The sequence below is a fragment of the Oncorhynchus mykiss genome, chromosome 5 (assembly GCF_013265735.2).
Source record: "Oncorhynchus mykiss isolate Arlee chromosome 5, USDA_OmykA_1.1, whole genome shotgun sequence".
NCBI classification, from domain to species: Eukaryota; Metazoa; Chordata; class Actinopteri; order Salmoniformes; family Salmonidae; genus Oncorhynchus; species Oncorhynchus mykiss.
This window is the reverse complement of record NC_048569.1, coordinates 55,345,114-55,368,550: the sequence shown is the minus strand read 5'-3', so window position 1 is coordinate 55,368,550 and position 23,437 is coordinate 55,345,114. Positions and strand designations below refer to the sequence as shown.

Genomic DNA, 23,437 nt, shown 5'->3' with positions numbered 1-23,437 from the left:
TGTATATGGCCTCGCTATTGTTATTTTACAGCTGCTCTTTAATTATTTGTTACTTAAATTTTTTTTTTTTAAGTTTCCTTAACTTCTTGCGTCGAGCAATCCCGTATCCGGGAGCGTAAACAGCCTCAAGCTCATTAGCATAACGCAACGTTAACTATTAATGAAAATCGCAAATGAAATGAAATAAATATATTGGCTCACAAGCTTAGCCTTTTGTTAACAACACTGTCATCTCAGATTTTCAAAATATGCTTTTCAACCATACCAACTACACAAGCATTTGTGTAAGAGTATTGATAGCTAGCATAGCATTAAGCCTAGCATTCAGCAGGCAACATTTTCACAAAAACAAGAAAAGCATTCAAATAAAATAATTTACCTTTGAAGAACTTCGGATGTTTTCAATGAGGAGACTCTCGGTTAGATAGCAAATGTTCAGTTTTTCCAAAAATATTATTTATGTAGGAGAAATCGCTCCGTTTTGTTCATCACGTTTGGCTAAGGAAAAAACCCGAAAATTCAGTCATTACAACGCCAAACTTTTTTCCAAATTAACTCCATAATATCGATAGAAACATGGCAAACGTTGTTTAGAATCAATCCTCAAGGTGTTTTTCACATATCTATTCGATAAGTCATTCGTGGCAGTTGTGTTTCTCCTCTGAAGCAAATGGAAAAATGCATGCAGCTAGAGATTACGAAATAACTGCAACGGAGGACACCAAGCGAGCACCTGGTAAATGTAGTCTCTTATTGTCAATCTTCCAATGATATGCCTACAAATACGTCACAATGCTGCAGACACCTTGGGGAAACGACAGAAAGTGTAGGCTCATTCCTTGCGCATTCACAGCCATATAAGGAGACATTGGAACACAGCGCATTCAAAATCTGGGGCATTTCCTGTTTGAAATTTCATCTTGGTTTCGCCTGTAGCATCAGTTCTGTGGCACTCACAGATAATATCTTTGCAGTTTTGGAAACGTCAGTGTTTTCTTTCCAAAGCTGTCAATTATATGCATAGTCGCATCTTTTCGTGACAAAATATCTTGTTTAAAACGGGAACGTTTTTTTTACCCAAAAAGAGCGCCCCCTATATCGAAGTTAACACTTATTTTTCTTAACTGCATTGTTGGTTAAGGGCTTGTAAGCATTTCACTAAGGTTTACACCTGTTGTATTCAGCGCATGTGACAAATACAATTAGATTTGATGAACAATTTGTTTTTGTTTGAGCCCTCAAGAACTGTTATCCACTAAAGATGATCATCTGTTTGCATCTGCCAATTGTCTGTCCAGTATCCAGACAACCTGTCCCCGGAGCTCCCTACACAGTTAATCTCTTTCAGTAACGTGTTGAGGCTGCAATTAAGGAGAATGACAGAGGCTCAATTAAAGACATTGCGTATCTGCTGTATTTGAAGCACCCCGCTCCCTTCTGCCCAGTTTCCCTGATGATGTTATGGCAATGAAGCGGTTTGTACCATCCCTGTAATTGTTGCATCTGCGGAGAGATCGTTTTCAGAACTAAAACTCAAAGAACTACCTAAGAAGCGTTATGTTTCTCGGTCTGATATTTTGAACACCTTCAATCAGTGTAGATGAAGAGGAGGATTTTTTTTTTTTAAGTTTTGAGAAATATATTGTGTATGTGTGCCATCGAGGGCGAATAGGAAGACAAAAGATTGAAGTGCCTTTGAACGGGTTATGGTAGTAGGTGCCAGGCGCACCGGTTTGAGTGTGCCAAGAACTGCAACGCTGCTGGGTTTTCCCACCCTCAACAGTTTCCCGTATGTGTCAAGAATGGTCCACCACCCAGAGGACATCCAGCCAACGCGACACAACTGTGGGGAAACATTGGAGTCAACTTTGTAGAGTCCATACCCTGACGAATTGAGTCAGTCCTGAGGGCTAAAGGGGGTGCAACTCAATATTAAGCAGGTGTTCCTAATGTTTTGTCCATGCGTTGTACGTGATGAGTAAAAATAGTATGTGTGCTTCAGTAGGTTCAAATAGGGCAGAGCTAATTGAGACATTACTGTGCCACAGCGTCAACACTCCAGAGGCTCAGCCACATTTCCTCTCCATGCGATGACCCCCCCGCCCCCTCGCCCACTACTGTCTTCAGTCACACTGTCTTCAGTATACAAATGCTTACTTGCAGGTTCCTTCTAGGCAACAGTAAGAAACAAGGCGACAGTAAACATGCCGTCCCCGTGAATGATGCAGTCCCCCCCCCCCCCCCCCCCGGGCCAGTTAACACATGGGCCAGTTAACACAGTTAATTTCATTTCAGTTAGTCAATCAGTGTAAATTTGTAAATGCCCGATCTCTCTGGCAAGACTTATCATTCACCCAAGCCAACGTATGGACGGAGAACGATCCACAGTCCCTTCCCCGATTTCATCATGGGGACAACACTAAAAGGTACGAGTACGAATGTAAAGTTAATGTCTCAGTAGAAATAGAAAACATTTTAGCATAAGTTTTATACAGGGTGGTGCAATTTCTAGTTCAATGTTTTTGGGGAAGGGGGATTGGGGGACAAGTGTTTAAATTGTGCAGTATTTAGTATTTAGCTATCATGATAAGTCTGGGAGCAGCAGTTGTACTCTGTATAGCGTCCCCTTGTAGGAACCTAAAATCCCCCAAAGTTCCCACAAGGATGGTAGAACAAGGAAAGTCCTCCCTCGTGGGGACATTTAACACGTGCCCATTAGGACAATGGCTATTTTAAGCGTATGGGTTAGGGTTAGTATTAGGATAAGGGTGTTGAGGGTTAGGGAAAATAGGATTTTGAATGGAAATATATTTTTAGGTTCCCACGAGGATAGAACAAACCGAGTGTATGCTAGCATGTAGTTATCCTTGAAGACGAGGTGATGGACTGAGTCATAGGTGTTAAAGACCCACTGTTGGCCTAACCTTCTAGATCGTTTTCGCTCATGTTTGGTCTCGGGGGAGGTTGCCACAGGATTCAAATAACTCGTTGTCACTGGCAGTTTATATTTGCAGCTTTTTACAACCAAGTGCAGCGGTTAGCCTGAGGTTCTACCTGTTTGTGTCATCATGCCAACTCCCTGGCCCTCATTGTCATGCTGAATGTTTGCCTTGACAATGACAGCGATGGTGTTGGCAAGAATACAAACAGACCTGGGACCAGGTTACAGGGGCTGTGCTTCTGAGTGGAAGCCAACGTTATAGATTATAGGCTCCATTTGAACAAACCTAACACAACGGTGGATCTAAGTGCTGGCACTATAGATCTGGGGGGGTTGGTGTGTGTGTGTGTCAGAAATAGTTTTATGCTACACAGCCGTTATTATGAGCGTAATAGCTGGCGGGAAGGGCTAGGTTTTGATGAATACACAGGTCAATCGAGGCGTTCCATGGCTTAATACTGCATGCTCTCCTGTCAAGTTGTAATGTCACATGCACAAGTACAGCAAAATGCTTTAATGTTTAATGTTAAAGAAATAAGAACACAAAGTAAGCATACTGTATACAAGGTCAGTCAGTTCCAGTACCATGTTTACAGCGTGCAGGGATACTGGAGTGATAGTTATATTTGTATAGGGGTAAGGTGACTAGCCATCACGATAGATGATAAACAGAGTTCTGTAGGTTATTGACGGTCTTTGCATTGTCATCAACTCCAATTCGGCTGGGGGCATGGACTATTCTCATCCTGGTCCATTGTGGATTGATTGATACTACAGACTAAACAGCATTGGGCTACACTAACGAGTGATAGCAGCAGTACAACCCCCCCCCCCCCCCCCCCCCACAAAAAAAAAAACATCCGGTGTTTGCTCAATATGTTTGGAGTGTTTGACAGCTTCAACGAGTATAGTTCTTTACATGTCGCACTTCTCCTCAAATAAATAATTCTGGGCTCCCGTAAATTGTATTGTGTGTGTGTGTGTGTGTGTGTGATGCATGTTCTCATTAAGCAAGATATCACCTAGGCCTACCATTTATAGGACGGAAACATTTTTAATCGCCTGTTTGGAGGAGCATGTGTTTGGTAACCGGACAAGAGGCTTGGGAATGTGAATGGACACAAGCTGAATGGAGTGTGCACTGCAGGTAGGCCTAAGTGACGAATACAGGTGTATGCTGGCGAAAGCCTCACGAATATACCGCTTACAAAACCTTTTACGGATAGGCTCCTTGGCTAATGCACGGCCAGGATAAGAAAGTCACCAGACCCATTGCTCTTGAACCAGCTTTCATCGTTGTAGGATAAGGGTAGCCTATAAGGGCTTGTTTGTTTTTTAATCAAGTGAAACTGAAAACAAGCAATTGTAACAGGAAAATAACTAAAATGTTTCTAAATACTCTAGTTTCATGATGGCCTGCATGTATTCTTCTTTTTTACGCACATCCAAAATAATTACAGGATCTGGCTAAGATAATGTAATAGCCTACATATATTGAACAAAATATAAATGCCATGTTTCATGATCTGAAATAAAAGATCCGTGAAATTTTCCATACTCACAAAAAGCTTATTCCTCTCAAATTTTGTGCACAATTGTTTTTACATCCCTGTTAGTGAGCATGTATCCTTTGGCAAGATAATCCATCCACCTGACAGGTGTGGCATATCAAGAAGCATGATCATTACACAGGTGGACAATAAAAGGCCACTCTTAAATGTGCAGTTTTCACACAACACCATGTCTCAAGTTTTGAGGGAGCATGCAATTGTCCGCCAGAGCAGTTGTCAGATAATTGAATGATAATTTCTCTACCATAAGCCGCATCCAACGTTGTTCTGGATAATTTGGCAGTAAGTCAAACCGGCCTCACGACCGCAGACCACGCCTTAACCATGCCAGCCCAGGACCTCCACATCTGGCTTCTTTACCTGCGGGATCGTCTGAGATGAGCCACTTGGACAGCTGATGAAACTGTGGGTTTCCACAACCTAAAGAATTTCTGCACAAACTGTCAGAAACCATCTCAGGGAAGCTCATCTGTGTGCTCGTCGTCCTTACGAGAATCTTGACCGGACTGCAGTTCGGCGTCATAACCGACTTCAGTGGGAAAATGCTCACCTTCAAAGGCCACTGGCACAATGGAGAAGTGTGCTCTTCATGGATACATCCCAGTTTCCACTGTACAGGGCAAATGGCTGACAGCGTGTGTGGGTGAGTGTTTACTCAACGTTGTGAACAGAGTGCCCCATGGTGGCAGTAGGGTTATGGTATGGGCAGGCATAATCTACGGACAATGTACACAATATTTGAATTCAGAGATGCCGTGGCGAGATCCTGAGGCTCGTTGTCATGCAATTCATCCTCCGTCATCACCTCATGTTTCAGCATGATAGTGCACAGCCCCATGTCGCAAGGATCTGTACACAATTCCTGGAAGCTGAAAATGTCCTAGTTATTCCATGGCCTGCGCAAATCCATAGATTAGTGCCTGATTAGTTCATTTAAATTGACTGATTTTCTTACGAACCATAGCTATGTAAAATCTTTGTCGCTTGTTGCATTTATATTTTTGTCCAGTGTAGATAAAAAGGGGATGTCCACTCCCTGTTTTCTGTTCTGCTGCCGCCAAACTTGATCTTTTAAAAAAACCTTGGAGTTAAAGATTTATTTCAAAGAACCAAAACCCTTTATCGTTAGTCTTGACTACTTGGTGAATGCATTGGGTATGACAAAAAAAACATACATTTGGGAAGACATGCGTGTTTTTTAATTAAATTAAACTAAAGGGGAAAAACATATTTAGCGCATGTTTCCAAATGCGAGGATTACAGGCATTAAAAATAAACTCCTGGTGTGAACCCTCCCCTCTGTCTCTGTCCCTCGATAGCGCGCTATGAAAGATGCATCAGTCTCCGCTGACACTCGGAAATGGGAGTCGACACCGGAAGTCGAGATGGCAGAGAAAGGCACATGACAGAAGGGAAGTCCTCTATGGCAATACTTTGACACGTTAAATGAGAAGGAAATGCGAACAGTGCAAGGTGGAATTCAGGTACAGTAATGATGGGACAGGTGTCATCAGAAAGGGAGGCACCGGGAGACCCAAAGCATTGCTGGCATTGTGAATTCACCTGGAAAAACTTTTTAACTATTATTTTATGTATAAATGGCAGTTTAAACGTTAAGACATTTTTCCAATTTGTCACATTCCTAATCTCTTGTTCCATGTGCATATGTGAACTGTGGGTCTTCCACTGTCAGTCCATGCCATCACCAACCGCTTTACAGATGATTCAACCAGCTTTCGGTTGGCCTTAAATATCCCCACCAGTGCATACTGAAGTTGCCGCCAACGTTTTTAAGGACACACCTCAGCGCAAGCGAGCTCATATAAAACGGGCAAGTTGCCAATCCTGGCGCTAGGGTTTGAAAATGGAAGATCCCCGGCTTTAACAGGTCGAAATCGCAAAGAAGCGTAAGTTTGACAAATGCACTGGTTTAACTCCAGACACAAACACTGTCACGGTCCTTTATCCTTTGAGTTAAAAAACAACAACACTTTTGGTCATCTGTCAGCCCAACCAACCATCTCTTCACTTTGTCTTTTTTCTTCTTTCGTCCCTTCTTTAGTTACGCCCCAATAGCACCCTATTCCCAATACAGTGCACTACTTAAGACGACAAATAGTCAATAGGGTGTTTGACATTTGACATGCTGACCTTTTCTGGTTTGGCTACATTTCTGTGGGCCTCCCTCATCCCTTAATCCTCTCCTCCAATAGAGATGATCTCACCTCAATTGAATTGACCTCGTGGGGTAAATGATGGAGAAAGGAAATAATCCCTAGTGTGTATTAGACTATTAGCTGTGTTTGTGTGTCTATTTGGGATCAGGCCATTGGTAAATCGACAGCCCAGTCATGGCTGGATTATTCCTGTCTCCTTCCACCCACCTTGTCTCAGCTGGCCACCCCCTCCCCCTCCTACCCACATGTTTGTGCCAGATGCAGGCTGTACACACACACACAGACAAATGCATACAGACTTGCTCTCACACTCTCTCGTTAACACACTTATCTGCATATACATCCTCTCACCTCACACACACACACACACACATAGCAACACAGTGTTCCCTGCGAGAAGCAGAGAGCTGTAATTAAAACAGCAGCAGCTGTCCTGCCTCACACCCTGCTGGGTGGAGTTGACTGTTACGCTAGCACTCCTTAATGCTCTAAGTCTGTCTCTCTGTGTGTGTGTGTTTCTGTCTCTGTGTATCTGTGTCTGTGTCTCGCTCGCTCTCCCTCTGTGTGTGTGTATGTGTGTCTCTCTCTCGCTCTGTGTCTCTCTCTCGCTCTGTGTCTCTCTCTCGCTCTGTGTCTCTCTCTCGCTCTGTGTCTCTCTCTCGCTCTGTGTCTCTCTCTCGCTCTGTCTCTCTCTCGCTCTGTGTCTCTCTCTCGCTCTGTGTCTCTCTCTCGCTCTGTGTCTCTCTCTCGCTCTGTGTCTCTCTCTCGCTCTGTGTCTCTCTCTCGCTCTGTGTGTGTCTCTCGCTCTGTGTGTGTCTCTCTCGCTCTGTGTCTCTCTCTCTCTCGCTCTGTGTGTCTCTCTCTCTCGCTCTGTGTGTCTCTCTCTCTCGCTCTGTGTGTCTCTCTCTCTCTCGCTCTGTGTGTCTCTCTCTCTCTCGCTCTGTGTGTCTCTCTCTCTCTCTCTCTCTCACTCTGTGTGTCTCTCTCTCTCGCTCTGTGTGTCTCTCTCTCTCGCTCTGTGTGTGTCTCTCTCTCTCGCTCTGTGTGTGTCTCTCTCTCTCGCTCTGTGTGTGTCTCTCTCTCTCGCTCTGTGTGTGTCTCTCGCTCTGTGTGTGTCTCTCTCTCGCTCTGTGTGTCTCTCTCTCTCGCTCTGTGTGTCTCTCTCTCGTTCTGTGTCTCTCTCTCTCGCTCTGTGTGTCTCTCTCTCTCGCTCTGTGTGTCTCTCTCTCTCGCTCTGTGTGTCTCTCTCTCTCGCTCTGTGTCTCTCTCTCTCTCGCTCTGTGTCTCTCTCTCTCTCGCTCTGTGTCTCTCTCTCTCTCGCTCTGTGTGTCTCTCTCTCTCTCTCGCTCTGTGTCTCTCGCTCTGTGTGTCTCTCTCTCGCTCTGTGTCTCTCTCTCTCGCTCTGTCTCTCTCTCTCTCGCTCTGTCTCTCTCTCTCTCACTCTGTCTCTCTCTCTCTCGCTCTCTCGCTCTGTGTCTCTCGCTCTCTCGCTCTGTCTCTCGCTCTCTCGCTCTCTCGCTCTGTGTCTCTCGCTCTCTCGCTCTGTGTCTCTCGCTCTGTGTGTCTCTCGCTCTGTGTGTCTCTCGCTCTGTGTGTCTCTCTCTCTCGCTCTGTGTCTCTCTCTCTCGCTCTGTGTCTCTCTCTCTCGCTCTGTGTGTCTCTCTCTCTCGCTCTGTGTCTCTCGCTCTGTGTCTCTCTCTCTCGCTCTGTGTCTCTCTCTCTCGCTCTGTGTGTCTCTCTCTCTCGCTCTGTGTGTCTCTCTCTCGCTCTGTGTGTCTCTCTCTCTCGCTCTGTGTGTCTCTCTCTCGCTCTGTGTGTCTCTCTCTCTCGCTCTGTGTGTCTCTCTCTCGCTCTGTGTGTCTCTCTCTCGCTCTGTGTGTCTCTCTCTCGCTCTGTGTGTCTCTCTCTCGCTCTGTGTGTCTCTCTCTCGCTCTGTGTGTCTCTCTCTCGCTCTGTGTGTCTCTCTCTCGCTCTGTGTGTCTCTCTCTCGCTCTGTGTCTCTCTCTCTCTCGCTCTGTGTGTGTCTCTCTCTCGCTCTGTGTGTGTCTCTCGCTCGCTCTGTGTGTCTCTCGTTCGCTCTGTGTCTCTCGCTCGCTCTGTGTGTCTCGCTCGCTCTGTGTGTCTCGCTCGCTCTGTGTGTCTCTCTCGCTCTGTGTGTCTCTCTCGCTCTGTGTGTCTCTCTCGCTCTGTGTGTCTCTCTCGCTCTGTGTGTCTCTCTCGCTCTGTGTGTCTCTCTCGCTCTGTGTGTCTCTCTCGCTCTGTGTGTCTCTCTCGCTCTGTGTGTCTCTCTCGCTCTGTGTGTCGCTCTCGCTCTGTGTGTCGCTCTCGCTCTGTGTGTCGCTCTCGCTCTGTGTGTCGCTCTCGCTCTGTGTGTCGCTCTCGCTCTGTGTGTCGCTCTCGCTCTGTGTGTCGCTCTCGCTCTCGCTCTGTGTGTCGCTCTCGCTCTGTGTGTCTCTCTCGCTCTCGCTCTGTGTGTCTCTCTCGCTCTCGCTCTGTGTGTCTCTCTCGCTCTCGCTCTGTGTGTCTCTCTCGCTCTGTGTGTCTCTCTCGCTCTGTGTGTCTCTCTCGCTCTGTGTGTCTCTCTCGCTCTGTGTGTCTCTCTCGCTCTCTCGCTCTGTGTCTCTCTCGCTCTCTCGCTCTGTGTCTCTCTCGCTCTCTCGCTCTGTGTCTCTCTCGCTTTCTCGCTCTGTGTCTCTCTCGCTTTCTCGCTCTGTGTCTCTCTCGCTTTCTCGCTCTGTGTCTCTCTCGCTTTCTCGCTCTGTGTCTCTCTCTCTTTCTCGCTCTGTGTCTCTCTCTCTCTTTCTCGCTCTGTGTCTCTCTCTCTCTTTCTCGCTCTGTGTCTCTCTCTCTCTTTCTCGCTCTGTGTCTCTCTCTCTCTTTCTCGCTCTGTGTCTCTCTCTCTCTTTCTCGCTCTGTGTCTCTCTCTCTCTTTCTCGCTCTGTGTGTCTCTCGCTGTGTCTCTCGCTCTGTCTCTCGCTCTGTGTGTCTCTCTCTCTCGCTCTGTGTCTCTCTCTCTCGCTCTGTCTCTCTCTCTCGCTCTGTCTCTCTCTCTCGCTCTGTGTGTCTCTGTCTCTCGCTCTGTGTGTCTCTCTCTCGCTCTGTGTGTCTCTCTCTCTCGCTCTCTCGCTCTGTGTGTCTCTCTCTCGCTCTGTCTCTCTCTCTCGCTCTGTGTCTCTCTCTCTCGCTCTGTGTCTCTCGCTCTGTGTGTCTCTCTCTCTCGCTCTGTGTGTCTCTCTCTCTCGCTCTGTGTGTCTCTCTCTCTCGCTCTGTGTCTCTCTCTCTCGCTCTGTGTGTCTCTCTCTCGCTCTGTGTGTCTCTCTCTCTCGCTCTGTGTGTCTCTCTCGCTCGCTCTGTGTGTCTCTCTCGCTCGCTCTGTGTGTCTCTCTCGCTCGCTCTGTGTGTCTCTCTCGCTCGCTCTGTGTGTCTCTCTCGCTCGCTCTGTGTGTCTCTCTCGCTCGCTCTGTGTGTCTCTCTCGCTCGCTCTGTGTCTCTCGCTCGCTCTGTGTCTCTCGCTCGCTCTGTGTCTCTCGCTCGCTCTGTGTCTCTCGCTCGCTCTGTGTCTCTCTCGCTCTGTGTGTCTCTCTCGCTCTGTGTGTCTCTCTCGCTCTGTGTGTCTCTCTCGCTCTGTGTGTCTCTCTCGCTCTGTGTGTCTCTCTCGCTCTGTGTGTCTCTCTCGCTCTGTGTGTCTCTCTCGCTCTGTGTGTCTCTCTCGCTCTGTGTGTCTCTCTCGCTCTGTGTGTCTCTCTCGCTCTCTCGCTCTGTGTCTCTCTCGCTCTCTCGCTCTGTGTCTCTCTCGCTCTCTCTCGCTCTGTGTCTCTCTCTCTCTTTCTCGCTCTGTGTCTCTCTCTCTCTTTCTCGCTCTGTGTCTCTCTCTCTCTTTCTCGCTCTGTGTCTCTCTCTCTCTTTCTCGCTCTGTGTCTCTCTCTCTCTTTCTCGCTCTGTGTCTCTCTCTCTTTCTCGCTCTGTGTGTGTCTCTCGCTCTGTCTCTCGCTCTGTGTGTCTCTCGCTCTCGCTCTGTGTGTCTCTCTCTCTCGCTCTGTGTGTCTCTCTCTCTCTCTCGCTGTGTCTCTCTCTCTCGCTCTGTCTCTCTCTCTCGCTCTGTGTGTCTCTGTCTCTCGCTCTGTGTGTCTCTCTCTCGCTCTGTGTGTCTCTCTCTCTCGCTCTCTCGCTCTGTGTGTCTCTCTCTCGCTCTGTCTCTCGCTCTGTGTCTCTCTCTCTCGCTCTGTGTCTCTCGCTCTGTGTGTCTCTCTCTCTCGCTCTGTGTGTCTCTCTCTCTCGCTCTGTGTGTCTCTCTCTCGCTCTGTGTGTCTCTCTCTCTCGCTCTGTGTGTCTCTCTCTCTCGCTCTGTGTGTGTCTCTCTCTCTCGCTCTGTGTGTGTCTCTCTCTCTCGCTCTGTGTGTCTCTCTCTCTCGCTCTGTGTGTCTCTCTCGCTCGCTCTGTGTGTCTCTCGCTCGCTCTGTGTCTCTCGCTCGCTCTGTGTCTCTCGCTCGCTCTGTGTCTCTCGCTCTGTGTGTCTCTCTCGCTCTGTGTGTCTCTCTCGCTCTGTGTGTCTCTCTCGCTCTGTGTGTCTCTCTCGCTCTGTGTGTCTCTCTCGCTCTGTGTGTCTCTCTCGCTCTGTGTGTCTCTCTCGCTCTGTGTGTCTCTCTCGCTCTGTGTGTCTCTCTCGCTCTGTGTGTCTCTCTCGCTCTGTGTGTCTCTCTCGCTCTGTGTGTCTCTCTCGCTCTGTGTGTCTCTCTCGCTCTGTGTGTCTCTCTCGCTCTGTGTGTCTCTCTCGCTCTCGCTCTGTGTGTCGCTCTCGCTCTGTGTGTCGCTCTCGCTCTGTGTGTCGCTCTCGCTCTGTGTGTCGCTCTCGCTCTGTGTGTCGCTCTCGCTCTGTGTGTCGCTCTCGCTCTGTGTGTCGCTCTCGCTCTGTGTGTCGCTCTCGCTCTCGCTCTGTGTGTCTCTCTCGCTCTCGCTCTGTGTGTCTCTCTCGCTCTCGCTCTGTGTGTCTCTCGCTCTCGCTCTGTGTGTCTCTCGCTCTCGCTCTGTGTGTCTCTCGCTCTCGCTCTGTGTGTCTCTCGCTCTCGCTCTGTGTGTCTCTCTCGCTCTCGCTCTGTGTGTCTCTCTCGCTCTCGCTCTGTGTGTCTCTCTCGCTCTCGCTCTGTGTGTCTCTCTCGCTCTCGCTCTGTGTGTCTCTCTCGCTCTCGCTCTGTGTGTCTCTCTCGCTCTCGCTCTGTGTGTCTCTCTCGCTCTCGCTCTGTGTGTCTCTCTCGCTCTCGCTCTGTGTGTCGCTCTCGCTCTGGCTCTGTGTGTCGCTCTCGCTCTGTGTGTCGCTCTCGCTCTGTGTGTCGCTCTCGCTCTGTGTGTCGCTCTCGCTCTGTGTGTCGCTCTCGCTCTGTGTGTCGCTCTCGCTCTGTGTGTCTCTCTCGCTCTGTGTGTCTCTCTCGCTCTGTGTGTCTCTCTCGCTCTCGCTCTGTGTGTCTCTCTCGCTCTCGCTCTGTGTGTCTCTCTCGCTCTCGCTCTGTGTGTCTCTCTCGCTCTCGCTCTGTGTGTCTCTCTCGCTCTCGCTCTGTGTGTCTCTCTCGCTCTCGCTCTGTGTGTCTCTCTCGCTCTCGCTCTGTGTGTCTCTCTCGCTCTCGCTCTGTGTGTCTCTCTCGCTCTCGCTCTGTGTGTCTCTCTCGCTCTCGCTCTGTGTGTCTCTCTCGCTCTCGCTCTGTGTGTCGCTCTCGCTCTCGCTCTGTGTGTCGCTCTCGCTCTGTGTGTCGCTCTCGCTCTGTGTGTCGCTCTCGCTCTGTGTGTCGCTCTCGCTCTGTGTGTCGCTCTCGCTCTGTGTGTCGCTCTCGCTCTGTGTGTCGCTCTCGCTCTGTGTGTCGCTCTCGCTCTGTGTGTCTCTCTCGCTCTGTGTGTCTCTCTCGCTCTGTGTGTCTCTCTCGCTCTGTGTGTCTCTCTCGCTCTGTGTGTCTCTCTCGCTCTGTGTGTCTCTCTCGCTCTGTGTGTCTCTCTCGCTCTGTGTGTCTCTCTCGCTCTGTGTGTCTCTCTCGCTCTGTGTGTCTCTCTCGCTCTGTGTGTCTCTCTCGCTCTGTGTGTCTCTCTCGCTCTGTGTGTCTCTCTCGCTCTGTGTGTCTCTCTCGCTCTGTGTGTCTCTCTCGCTCTGTGTGTCTCTCTCGCTCTGTGTGTCTCTCTCGCTCTGTGTCTCTCTCGCTCTGTGTGTCTCTCTCGCTCTGTGTGTCTCTCTCGCTCTGTGTGTCTCTCTCGCTCTGTGTGTCTCTCTCGCTCTGTGTGTCTCTCTCGCTCTGTGTGTCTCTCTCGCTCTGTGTGTCTCTCTCGCTCTGTGTGTCTCTCTCGCTCTGTGTGTCTCTCTCGCTCTGTGTGTCTCTCTCGCTCTGTGTGTCTCTCTCGCTCTGTGTGTCTCTCTCGCTCTGTGTGTCTCTCTCGCTCTGTGTGTCTCTCTCGCTCTGTGTGTCTCTCTCGCTCTGTGTGTCGCTCTCGCTCTGTGTGTCTCTCTCGCTCTGTGTGTCTCTCTCGCTCTGTGTGTCTCTCTCGCTCTGTGTGTGTCTCTCTCGCTCTCGCTCTGTGTGTCTCGCTCGCTCTCGCTCTGTGTGTCTCGCTCGCTCTCGCTCTGTGTGTCTCGCTCGCTCTCGCTCTGTGTGTCTCGCTCGCTCTCGCTCTGTGTGTCTCGCTCGCTCTCGCTCTGTGTGTCTCGCTCGCTCTCGCTCTGTGTGTCTCGCTCGCTCTCGCTCTGTGTGTCTCGCTCGCTCTCGCTCTGTGTGTCTCGCTCGCTCTCGCTCTGTGTGTCTCGCTCGCTCTCGCTCTGTGTGTCTCTCGCTCTCTCTCTGTGTGTCTCTCGCTCTCTCTCTGTGTGTCTCTCGCTCTCTCTCTGTGTCTCTCGCTCTCTCTCTGTGTGTCTCTCGCTCTCTCGCTCTGTGTCTCTCGCTCTCTCGCTCTGTGTCTCTCTCTCTCTTTCGCTCTGTGTGTGTCTCTCGCTCTGTGTGTCTCTCTCTCTCGCTCTGTGTGTCTCTCTCTCGCTCTGTGTGTCTCTCGCTCGCTCTGTGTGTCTCTCGCTCGCTCTGTGTGTCTCTCTCGCTCTGTGTGTCTCTCTCGCTCTGTGTGTCTCTCTCGCTCTGTGTGTCTCTCTCGCTCTGTGTGTCTCTCTCGCTCTGTGTGTCTCTCTCGCTCTGTGTGTCTCTCTCGCTCTGTGTGTCTCTCTCGCTCTGTGTGTCTCTCTCGCTCTGTGTGTCGCTCTCGCTCTGTGTGTCTCTCTCGCTCTCGCTCTGTGTGTCTCTCTCGCTCTGTGTCTCGCTCGCTCTCGCTCTGTGTGTCTCGCTCGCTCTCGCTCTGTGTGTCTCGCTCGCTCTCGCTCTGTGTGTCTCGCTCGCTCTCGCTCTGTGTGTCTCGCTCGCTCTCGCTCTGTGTGTCTCGCTCGCTCTCGCTCTGTGTGTCTCGCTCGCTCTCGCTCTGTGTGTCTCTCGCTCTCTCTCTGTGTGTCTCTCGCTCTCTCTCTGTGTGTCTCTCGCTCTCTCTCTGTGTGTCTCTCGCTCTCTCGCTCTGTCGCTCGCTCTCTCGCTCTGTGTCTCTCTCTCTCTTTCGCTCTGTGTGTGTCTCTCGCTCTGTGTCTCTCGCTCTGTGTGTCTCTCTCTCGCTCTGTGTGTCTCTCTCGCTCTGTGTGTCTCTCTCGCTCTGTGTGTCTCTCTCGCTCTGTGTGTCTCTCTCGCTCTGTGTGTCTCTCTCGCTCTGTGTGTCTCTCTCGCTCTGTGTGTCTCTCTCGCTCTGTGTGTCTCTCTCGCTCTGTGTGTCTCTCTCGCTCTGTGTGTCTCTCTCGCTCTGTGTGTCTCTCTCGCTCTGTGTGTCTCTCTCGCTCTGTGTGTCTCTCTCGCTCTGTGTGTCTCTCTCGCTCTGTGTGTCTCTCTCGCTCTGTGTGTCTCTCTCGCTCTGTGTGTCGCTCTCGCTCTGTGTGTCGCTCTCGCTCTGTGTGTCGCTCTCGCTCTGTGTGTCGCTCTCGCTCTGTGTGTCGCTCTCGCTCTGTGTGTCTCTCTCGCTCTGTGTGTCTCTCTCGCTCTGTGTGTCTCTCTCGCTCTCGCTCTGTGTGTCTCTCTCGCTCTCGCTCTGTGTGTCTCTCTCGCTCTCGCTCTGTGTGTGTCGCTCTCTCTCTCGCTCTGTGTGTGTGTGTGTGTTTGAAGGTCATGAAGAGGGATGAGTTCACGATAACTATTCTTATCCAAACACCCGTCTATTAAAACGATCATAAATTAACTATTTACATCATTGGATTCTAGGCATTATTCATGACTCAGACTATCAACAAAGCATTTTAACACTAAAATAATTTGCAGGCCTTTGACCCTCTTGCTCTTTGCGTCAATATGTTTTCAATTCAATATCCCGAAATTGGTCCCCACAATCAAACGGCTGACTGCGATGAAAGCCTCTACTGCCAACCGGACTCAAATATCAAATGGTTAGCGAAAAAGACAGAAAAAAGAATGAACACCCTGTGCACAGCATTGTCTCTAGACCCAGGTGCTAGTTTTGGCAGGAACAACTAGTCTGTAGGGAATAGTGTGCCATTTTGGATGTGCCCATGCTACGTGTTGGAGATGCACAGATTCTTCACAATCAACAGATCTTCACAGTGCCTGGAGAGTAAAAGTATTTTGCTTATCAAGATGGTGTAATATTCTCATTCTGTGCAGAAAGTGTAATGAACACACACAGACAGATGAGCCCAAACTTGAGACCAATGGCGCGAACATGTTAAAGACCCCATCCAGTCTTTTAAATTATATTTTTTTCAAAAATAATCTTAAACAGTGATTTATTAGACATTGTTATTTCATTAAAATATTTTTTGGGGCATTGAAATGCTCAGTCTGATTGCGTGGCTGTGTTGATAGAAAGATTTCCATACACAGCCCTGATTGGCAGACAGGATTGTCTTGACTGGAGCCTGCCTCGCTTACCCCTTCGAAGTAGGAGGATACATATGCAAATAAAAGGTGACTGGTCATTTGTCAGAATAATCAGATTGTGATGTCATGATCTGGTCCAAAAACTACATCCTACCTGAACAGGCTGACCCCCCCCCCCCCCCCCCCCCCCCCCCCAAAAAAAGAAAAATAGAATAATAGTGAAGACATCAACTGTGGAATTATGTAGTAACCAGACAAGTGTAAACAAATCAAAATATAAATATTTGCTTTGATGACAGCTTTATACACTCTTGGCATTCTCTCAACCAGCTTCATCTGAAATGATTTTCCAACCGTCTTGAAGGAGTTCCCACATATGCTGAGCACTTGTTGGCTGCTTTTTCTTGACTCTGCGGTCTAACTCATCCCAAACCATCTCGATTGGGTCCACAACCTGGAGGTGTGTTTTGGGACATTTGTCCTGTTGAAAATCCCACTAAGCGCAAACCAAATGGGACTGAGTATCACTGCAGAATGCTGTAGTAGCCATGCTGGCTAAGTGTGCCTTGAATTCTAAATAAATCACAGACAGTGTCACATACAAAGCACCATTACACCACCTCCTCCCTGCTTCACGGTGGGAACTACACATGCATAGATCATCTGAAAGACACAGCGGTTGGAACCTACAATTTGGACTCATCAGACCAAAGGACAGATTTCCAACGGTCTAATGTCGATTGCTTGTGTTTCTTGGTCGAAACAAGTCTCTTCTTCTTATTGGTGTCCTTTAGTAGTGGTTTCTTTGCAGCAATTTGACCATGAAGGCTTGATTTACGCAGTCTCCTCTGAACAATTGATGTTGAGATGTCTGTTACTTGAACTCTGTGAAGCATTTATTTGGGCTGCAATCTGATGCTGGTAACTAATGAACTTATCCTCTGCAGCAGAGGTAACTCTGGGTCTTCGTTTCCTGTGGCGGTCCTCATGAGAGCCAGTTTCATCATAGCGCATGAGGGTTTTTGCAACTTCACTTGAAGAAACTTTCCAAATTGACTGACCTTCATGTCATAAAGTAATGATGGACTGTCATTTCTCTTTGCTTATTTGAGCTGTTATTGCCATAATATGGACCTGGTCTTTTACCAAATAGTGTTATCTTCTGTATACCACCCCTACCTTGTCACAAGACAACTGATTGGCTCCAACGCATTAACCTTTCTGATCTCCCCATCCCGGATCCGGGATCGTGAATACAGACTCAAGCTCATTACCATAACGCAACGTTAACTATTCATGAAAATCGCAAATGAAATGAAATAAATATGCTAGCTCTCAAGCTTAGCCTTTTGTTAACAACACTGTCGTCTCAGATTTTCAAAATATGCTTCTCAACCATTGCAAAACAAGCATTTGTGTAACAGTATTGATGGCTAACGTAGCATTTAGCATTAGCATTCAGCTGGCAACATTTACACAAAAAAACAGAAAAGCATTCAAATAAAATCATTTACCTTTGAAGAACTTCAGATGTTTTCAATGAGGAGACTCTCAGATAGCAAATGTTCAGTTTTTCCTGAAAGATTATTTGTTTAGGACAAATCGCTCCGTTTTCTGCGTCACGTTTAGCTATGAAAAAACCCCTGTATCCAGGATTGTGTAAATCTATCAGCAAGCTCATTAGCATAACACAACGTTAACTATTTATGAAAATCGCAAATGAAATGAAATAAATATGCCATCTCTCAAGCTTAGCCTTTTGTAAACAACACTGTCATCTCAGATTTTCAAAATATGCTTCTCAACCATAGGAAAACAATCATTTGTGTAAAAGTAGCTAGCTAGCGTTAGCATTTCGCGTTAGCATTTAGCGTTAGCATTAGCGTTAGCATCCAGCACGCAACATTAACAAAAACATAAAAGCCTTCAAATAAAATCATTTACCTTTGAAGAACTTCTGATGTTTTCAATGAGGATACTCTCAGTTAGATAGCAGATGCTCAGTTTTTCCAAAAAGATTCCTTGTGTATTAGAAATAGCTCCGTTTTATACATCACATTTGGCTACCAAAAAAAATCCGAAAATTCAGTCCTCAAAACGCGAACTTTTTTCCAAATTAACTCCATAATATCGACTGAAAACATGGCAAACGTTGTTTAGAATCAATCATCAAGGTGTTTTTCACATATCTCTTCATTGATACATCGTTCTTGGACACATGCTTTCTCCCCTGAATCAAATGGTAAAGTAGAAGCAGCTGGCAATTGCGCACCGAATTCGACGCAGGACACCAGGCGGACACTTGGAAAATGTAGTCTCTTATGGTCAATCTTCCAATGATATGCCTACAAATACGTCACAATGCTGCTAAGACCTTGGGCGAACGACAGAAAGTGTAGGCTCATTCGTTGCGCAATCACAGCCATATAAGGAGAGAATGGAAAACAGAGCTTCAGAAATTCTGCTAATTCCTGGGTGATGCATCATCTTGGTTTCGCCTGTAGAATGAGTTCTGGGGCACTTACAGACAAAATCTTTGCAGATTCTGAAACTTCGGAGTGTTTTCCTTCCAAAACTGTCAAGAATATGCATAGTCGAGCATCTTTTTGTGACAAAATATCGCGCTTAAAACGGGAACGTTTTTTATCCAAAAATGAAATAGCGCCCCTAGACCTCTAACAGGTTAAGAAGGAAAGAAATTCCACAAATTAACTTTTAACAAGGCATGCCTGATAATTGAAATGTATTCCAGGTGACTGCCTCGTGAAGCTGGTTGAGAGAATGTGAAGAGTGTGCAAAGCTGTCATCAAGGCAAAGGGTGGCTACTTTGAAGAATCTCATATGTTTTGATTGTTTAACATCTTTTTGGTTACTACATGATTCCATATGTTATTTCATAGTTTGGATGTCTTCACCATTATTCTACAATGTAGAAAATAGTACAAATAAACAAACTCTGGAATGAGTAGGTGTCTCCAAGCGTTTGACTGGTACTGTATATTCTTTATGAAAAATCACGTTTTTGACTGCACTGCCCCTTTAACATTGTGGTTTGTGATGAAGCTAGCCAACATGCGATTAGCATGAGCGGCTAACGCAATTTATTTTACCCACAACTTGCTGAGAAAAGAAAAATCCTAGCTTTTTCCCGACAGTAAGACACACAAACTAATAGTGTGATCGTAGAGCACTTGTGAATTTATTTTAAGAAGCAAAGTGGAAAGCAGCATCATTGTCACCATCGGCAGCATTGCATCTGCACTGCAGCGTTGACCATGCAGACTGACTCGTGGTAGTGCAAAAAAAAAAAATGGTCTCCTTGAGTGACTGGAGACGGGGCTTGGTGTGTGTGGAGGGAGAGAGACGACTCGATTAGAAAACGGAGTCAACTATGAAAACGGGCATTGCACACGGCCTAGTGGCGTAACATATTTAACAAACCCTGAAATAACGTTATACCAGAGAAATTATAAACCCAAAACCTATCCATTTATCAGTACCGGTATGTGGTTAAATAGGGTATACCGCTCAGCCCTACGATGGTAGTGGAGAACTGGACAGTGGTGGAGCCTCATTAACCAGTAGATGCTGACGTTGATGACCTGACACTCTATCCCATCTTCTCTCCTCCCTCTCTCCCACCCTCGCTCTCCGACTGAAGTCTTAAACACAGTTACTATGCCACAGCTAAGTGCACTAGCTTCTGTCACACTCCTTTTTTCCTCTCCTCCTTTTCCACTACTTCTCTCCACCGGATCATTCCCAGGTCCTCTTCGCCAGCAGCCTCACTAAGGGCCTATTCAATCAAATACGGTCATGCCACTCAATTCCCCTTTTCCCTGTCATCTACACACACTCACTCACTCACTCACTCTCTCGCTCTCTTTCGCCCTAGCCTTTTGGGGGCCCTAAGGCATTTTGTTGGATGTAGAGAAATGTTGTCATTTTAAAGTTTGCTGCAATTCTAGACATTTACCATGGTCGGTGAGAAGATTAGACAATTTTCTAACTCATTTCATGCATTTCTACACATTTTGCCATGGGGCGGAGAGAAGAATGTGCAGTTTTTTAACATATCTGAGTGACTTAACAAAATCAAGGCCCTCTGCATGATTACCTCAAGTTTAGATAGCTTGATAGACTATATCAGGCTAGAACAATCAAAAAAAAATTAAGTGACATGGGCTAATTCAATGACTCCCAGTGACTGACATAACTTGAGGAAAAACTGTTGCAATTGCACCTTGTGTATTCTACTATACGAACTGTCCCCCCAAAATCCACGGGATCCATGTGTCTGTTGGATGAAGTTATGGATTGTATTTTCCACAGTCCAAACGTTGTCACTAAAACCACTAATAAAACGTTCTCGCAACGTTTCTGAGGTTGCTGTTTTCGGGCCAGAACCCTGCACCACCATTTTCACGTTCCTCATTTTCTCTCTGTCCACATCTCTATCTTGCTACCTCTCTTAGGACTGAAGAGAGGCAGAGAAATGTATCGTCTTCCCTTTCTCAACCCATCCAATTTCTTCCACCTCTTCCGTTCTCTTTCCCCTTAGTTTCTCTCCTTTCTCCCCCTCAACCCATCCGCCCTCCCGCTCTTTTCCTCTCCCTTCTCTTTCGCTTCCTACTTTTCTCCATTTCTCAACCCATCCACAGTTACTATCGCAAAGGTCCCGTTATTTTTACTCCTTCCCTCTCTCTTTTCCACTCCTATGCTCAAATTCAACCCATCCATGTCGACGCTCATGGGGTGATTCTCTCCCCCTCATTTTTATTGGTTGGAATTTATGGACCTCTTTGGGCTTTTAATTACTCTTCCCATGGCGTGACTGGAATGTAAATCTCTCTGCCTCCCTGTATCTCTTGCTCTCTCCCTCCTTCCCTCTCTCATCCCCCTTCTCTCCTTACTCCTTCCCTCTTTCCCTCTGTTTCCATCTCTCTCTCCGCAGTAAAAAAAAAATAAAAATGGAAAATAAAAACACTGAGTCGCCTCAAAGGTCACAGACACCATCCCTCCTTGTCCTGTCACCCTCCTCTCTTTTTTCTCTCTCTCTCTCTCTTGCCCCCTTCATGTTTACTGTGGTTTTTAATCAAAACAGGAGTGAAAAACAATGCGCGACAGAAAGGAAAATAGAAAGGGAGGAGAGGAAAAGGGGGATATTTAAGGGTGCATCATGTCATAGGGCCTGACGGCATTATGAAAGGTGAAGAGTTTTGCGAGCAGGGTCATGAATCCCAGCCATCCATCAAAATGTTGGAATAATGTCGGCTTGTTATTGTCGGGAGGCCGAAATAGCGTTGCGTTGTGGTTTGGGAAGCATCCATCCCATTTGTCTCGGCCAAATAACGACCCGTGTGAACCTGTTTGCTGTTTGGGTGATGGGGATAAATGAGTTGGACGGAGGAATCTGTGTGCTATCAAGTTAACTCTGGAGTGGGTGGCTTTTTCATGGTGTTGCAGCAGGACCAAATTCCCTTTTTTTTGAAAATGTTCTCTCTTCCCTACTCTCATGCGTGCACACACACACACATCGATGCACAGGTTTGTGTGTAATCAGTAATCAAGTAATCAGTTACGGCGATTGCAGTTACAAGTCTTTTACTCGTGTATGTGTGAGAGAGTAGATGCTTGGCGTGTGCTTTTTAGTTGACAAATACCTCTCAAAACGTTTGAAATTGAATGAAATGCTGCGCATGAGAAGTAACCACCTCTCTGCGGTGGGTTCGATTTTAAAGGGGTTATCAGAAGTGGAAACAATAACAAAGCGGCCACCCCGCCCCTGGTACGGTGAAATGCTGAGAGAAATGTTACCGCTCTAAAAATTCACAGATGGAGATATGGATGCAAGGACTTACCATCCATGATATCAAAGTTATAGTTTTAACTGTGTTTTCATGTGTGGGCAGAACCGGAAAAGGTGTGTGAGAGCAAGGAGGCCTACAAACCTGACTCAGTTACACCAGCTCTGTCAGGAGGAATGGGCCAAAATTAACCCAATTTATTGTGGGAAGCTTGTGGAAGGCTACCCAAAACGTTTGACCCAAGTTAAACAATTTAAAGACAATGCTACCAAATACTAATTGAGTGTATGTAAACTTCTGACCCACTGGGAATGTGATGAAAGAAATAAAAGCTGAAATAAAGCATTCTCTCTACTATTATTCTGACATTTCACATTCTTAAAATAAAGTGGTGATCCTAACTGACCTAAGACGGGGGTTTCTTACTAGGTTTAAATGTCAGGAATATGTAAACGTCCGACTTCAACTGTATGTGGTGTTTTGTTGACGTTTTCTTCATTTTCGAACGGAGTAAAACAAGCGTATATTTTGGTTCTCATGAAGTGCGACAGTTAAACTAAGCTCATGAAGCATTTATGAAGTTATATTCTTCAAGTATCACTGGATACATAGCATTAATTTAGTCCAAAAAAGAATGTAGCAACTGCTGATTGTCCCTTTACAGGTGTTGCCGCAGGACCAAGTTTCCTTTGAAGGTGTTCTCTGCCCTCTTTCCACACACACACACACGCCCAGCGTACATGTGCAGGGATGTTTGATCAGAAAGCAGAAGATTTCAATGTCATTTTGATAGGCACCTGCCTTTGAGGGAAATCTAATCCTATCACGTGAGATGGGCATTCAGTATCTTCAACGGGACACACAGCATCATCATCAAAAGTCAACAGACGTGATTAGTTTCCATGACACGTACACACACACACACCCACCCACTTAAGGATTTCAGTCAGGACCTCGGCTCTCCCCTGCCTTAGCCGTTGACCGAGGGGGTGGAAAAATAAGAAAGGAAATAGAGATGAGAGAACACACAGGCCTGTGGTCTGCCCGGCCATCCCTTTACCCACGCCAGAGGATTACAGTAAATAACAGCCTATCTAACCTGGCACCAGTGTAGATCTAGAAGAAAAAGAAACACACACCTATTAAGACGAGGTGCTGGCTAGCGGAGTAGAAAACTTGAAAATAAAAGAGAGCCGCACACTCTAGAAGCTTTCTGTCGAATCAAAAGAATTTGCAAAAAACAATCAGATTTCGACAGAAATATGGCTGAGACGCAAAGAAAGTTCAAGGAGAGGGGCTACAAGAATGATCAGATTAATATTGCCATTGAGAAAATGTTCATTCTTGCGTTCTAACTACCCGCTAGTCAAAGTGCTCTGAACAAATGAAGGGAATTGTTCACAAACATTGGCACATCCTAAAATCCGATGACAGTCTCTGTAATGTGTTTTCGGACCTTCCCTTGGTCGTATTCTCGCGGGGCAGAAATCTCAGAGACCAATTGGTAAACTCTAATTTACCACCCCAAGATATTCCTGAACAACGTCTATTTGCGCCTCTACTGGATGGAAATTACAAATGTAATGGCTGTGCTCAATGCAATGGCACTTATAAATGTAGATCCTTCAAACACCCACAAACAGGGAAATCGATCCCAATCAAAGGTGTTCTTATGTGCTCCACTAAGGCAGTTATTTATCTTATAACTTGTCCTTGTGGTAAAAATTATGTAGGTAAAACAAAGCGCAAATTAAAAGTACATATCTCAGAGCATCGTAGCACCATTAGGTGTAAAAACTTTACTTATCCAGTTGCGGCCCACTACTTGGAGGCAGGCCACTCGATATCGTCCCTACGTTATATCGGCATCGAACATGTCACCCTCCCTAGGAGAGGGGGTGACCTTGATAATTTATTGTTAAAACGAGAGGCTGCCTGGATCTTTAATTTAAAGACCCTTGCGCCCTTCGGTCTCAAAGTAGACTTTGATCTGAAGCCATTCTTGTGATTATTGTGACTTTGCCATTGTAATTGTATGATCGTATGCTATCCATTT

The 23,437-nt window shown here is 46.9% G+C and overlaps 1 protein-coding gene across 8 annotated transcripts in view; it reads left to right on the top strand.

Annotated features, from left to right (window-relative positions):
• Positions 1-23,437, top strand: part of LOC110522973 (PATJ crumbs cell polarity complex component) — a 219,522-nt gene that overhangs the window by 119,417 nt on the left and 76,668 nt on the right. The window lies entirely within an intron of this gene.